The sequence below is a fragment of the Muntiacus reevesi genome, chromosome 13 (assembly GCF_963930625.1).
Source record: "Muntiacus reevesi chromosome 13, mMunRee1.1, whole genome shotgun sequence".
In the NCBI taxonomy this organism is placed as follows: domain Eukaryota; kingdom Metazoa; phylum Chordata; class Mammalia; order Artiodactyla; family Cervidae; genus Muntiacus; species Muntiacus reevesi.
This window is the reverse complement of record NC_089261.1, coordinates 18,719,806-18,723,275: the sequence shown is the minus strand read 5'-3', so window position 1 is coordinate 18,723,275 and position 3,470 is coordinate 18,719,806. Positions and strand designations below refer to the sequence as shown.

Below are 3,470 nucleotides of genomic sequence, written 5' to 3'. Positions count from 1 at the left end.
CACCATCTCTGTGGTCTTCTAGCTTTCTGAATAAAATTGTTATTCTTTGCCCCAACAACTCATCTCAGTGTATTCACCTGTCCTGGGGAGAGCAGTGTAAGCTTGGACTTGGTAAAACTATTAATAGTATATATGCAAAATAGGGATGATAATAGTTGAGGGCAGGATTCAATGAAATGATGCAGGTAAGTGCTTAACACAGCACTCTACTCTGAGGAGGAGTGTGTTGTAAAGTTGCTATTTACCTCACATCACAAGATAAGCTGAGGTCCAGGGGACAGCACCTGGGGACAGTGAGGAATAGTGGTTGTCTCTGTGCAACTCACAGAAGAGGCCTGCTCTTCCTGGCCCTAGAGTGTCCATCACTGCAGGATAAGAAAGCAGTCCCTAGGGTCTGAACACTCTCTCTGGCCTCACCGATTTATAGACCAAGAAAGGAAGAGCACCAAAGTAATTCTCAGGGCTTGAAAAATCTTGCTTGTCTTGATGGTAGGAATGCAGATAAGGAACAAGTGGCTCTTTACTGATTCAGTTTTCCAGAGTTTCAAATTTGCATTACAATATCATCAAGAGAAATAAAAATTAAAAGAATAATTAACTCTCTTCCCCAAACCTTCACCTCTGTTCTTACTCTGATTTTATTTGTTTGTTTGTGGTTGAGTTTAAAAGTAAAAACAAAGTCCTGATATTTTTTTTTTTTTTTTTTAAATATATGGAACGCTTCACGAATTTGCGTGTCATCCTTGCGCAGGGGCCATGCTAATCTTCTCTGTATCGTTCCAATTTTAGTATATGTGCTGCCGAAGCGAGCACAAAGTCCTGATATTTGGTAGTAGTTATTGAAATATTTATGGGTGAAATGACATGCTGTCTGAGATTCGCTTCCAAGTAACTTGTTTGCAAGTTGAGTTCTTTGGAAGCAGGCATTGAGATGGAGGTTAGGAGTGCAAGACATATGCAATGCTTTGAAAAAAGACAATGGTTTATTTATTGTTCAGTGTGAAAATGCAAGTTGCAGAGCAGTACATAAAACATAATCCTGTTTGTGCAAAATAAGAAGCATGATGATAGAAGATGTTTCTGGAAGGATATGCAAGAGACTGTCAACAGCTGGGAGTGAGATTGTATGGGAGTAGGTATCTATATCCCCTTGCCATCCTTTGCACTGTTAGTATTTTTAAAATATTTGGTTCAGTTCAGTCGTTCAGTTGTGTCCGACTCTTTGCAACCCCATTGACTGCAGCACGCCAGACTTCCCTGTCCATCATCAACTCCTGGAGCTTGGACATACATTATTTACATACAAAAAGTCCCAGGCTAAACTGTTGGCCATGATTGTTAGTCCACCTGTTAAAAAATTTAGCAATTTACTACTCATTTTTAAGTAACGCAACAAATACACGTGCTATGGGTTGAATTGTTTTTCCCAAAATACATATGTTGAAGGGATTGAACCTGGGCACCCTGCATTGGGAGCTCAGAGTCATAGCCATTGAACCATGAGGCAAGTCCTCAGAAAAAGAAATTTGGACACAGACACACACACAGAGAAGACTAGGAGAATACACAGGGAGAAGACGGCCAGTAACAGCCAAGAAGCGAGATCTTAGGAAAAACCAGCCCTAGTGACATCTTGATCTTGGACTTCTGGCCTCCAGAACTGTGAGGTTGTCTCAACCACCATACTTTGTTATGGAAGCCCAAGCAAACTAATACAGCTTCAAATATTTGGAAAATACAGCCATGTGGAAAGGATAAAGTCATACATAATTCCACCACTCAGCGAAACCCATAGGAAGATGCCACTTCTGGCTCAGAGTGAGAAGCATGGGGCTCTGACCACTGCTCTTCTCTCAATAGGGAAGGTGTTTTTGGCTGTTGCCTTTAGAAAGCTGGGAGGATTTTACATCTAAAGAGCCTGCTTCCACACAAACTGGATGGCATTTGGCCTTTTCAGGCTGCTGTGGGCTTTTTATTCCAAGGAGTTGCTTCCCTTAAAATGTGATAAAAATCCACACCAAAGAATTCGAGTGTGATGTGATTTAGAGCAGGGGTCAGCAAACTTTTTCCATAAAGGGCTAGACAGTAAATATTTTTGCCTCTATGGGCCAAATGATCTCTATTGCAATTACTCAATTCTGCCACTGTAACATGAAAGCATCCTAGACAATATGTAAATGAAAGATTGTGGCCATGTGCCAATAAAACTTTATTTACAAAAACATGTGACAGGCCATGGTTCAGTCTGAAAACCCTTGATTTAGAGCAGTTATTTACTTTTTAATATACTTTAATATTTTATTTAGAAGCAATGATTATCTTAAGGAGAAAGTCTCAGATATTCCTAATAAGTCCTAACCCTGTCATCTCTTTTTAATAAAGAGAAATTAGATCTCAAGTCCAGCCTTTAGGTGTGAAAAGATCCCTTTAGAATTTAAGTATATATATTTATTGTTATCTTCTATTTATGGCAAATGATACTTGTTTTCCAATTATGAACATTTTCTGTTTAAAATAGACTCTAAATACTAAAATTGCAAGTTGATTAAACATGTTAAATGTGTAATAGTATAGAGGATATAAAGATATGGTATGGGACTTCCGTGGTGGCACAGTGATAAGAATTCACCTGCCAATGCAGGAGACACGAGTTCAATCCCTGGTCTGGAAAGATTCCACATGCCGCGGGATAGCTAAGCTCATGCATCGCAACTATTGAGCCCTCCCTCCACACCTACTGAGCCTGCACACCCCAACCACTGAAGCCAGTGCACCTACAGACCACACTCCACAGTAAGAGAAGCCACCACAACAAGAAGCCTGCTGCTGCTGCTGCTAAGTCGCTTTAGTCGTGTCCGACTCTGTGCGACCCCATAGACGGCAGCCCACCAGGCTCCCCCATCCCTGGGATTCTCCAGGCAAGAACACTGGAGTGGGTTGCCATTTCCTTCTCCAATGCATTAAAGTGAAAAGTGAAAGTGAAGTCGCTCAGTCGTGTCCGACACTTAGCGACACATGGACTGCAGCCCACCAGGCTCCTCCGTCCATGGGATTTTCCAGGCAAGAGTACTGGAGTGGGTTGCCATTGCCTTCTCCGAATGAGAAGCCTAGGGCCCCACAATGAAGAGTAGCCTCTGCCGTTTGCAACTAGGGAAAGCCCACTTGCAGCAATGAAGATCCAGTGCAATCAAAATAAATAAATAAATATTTTTCAAAAAGATATGGCAAGCATTGTGAAGACATTTGAAAAACCTTTGGAACACCTGGCACTTTTAATTTTATTTTTTACTTTTAAATTCTGCCTTTTAAGATTCTGATGGGTAATGACACACATGTTTCAGTCTGTTTGGGATGCTATGACAAACATGCCATAGATTGGATTGCTTATAAACCACAAACATGTAGTTCTCACAGTTTTGGAGGCTAGAAAGTCCAGGGTTAAGGTGCTATAGATTGGGTGTCTGGTGAGA

The 3,470-nt window shown here is 41.1% G+C and overlaps 1 non-coding gene across 1 annotated transcript; it reads right to left on the bottom strand.

Annotated features, from left to right (window-relative positions):
- Positions 1-706: 706 nt before the first annotated feature.
- LOC136146234 (U6 spliceosomal RNA) lies at positions 707-813 on the bottom strand. Its single transcript, XR_010658952.1, has one exon. It is a non-coding gene; the product is annotated as a U6 spliceosomal RNA (small nuclear RNA).
- Between the last annotated feature and the right edge of the window lie 2,657 nt (positions 814-3,470).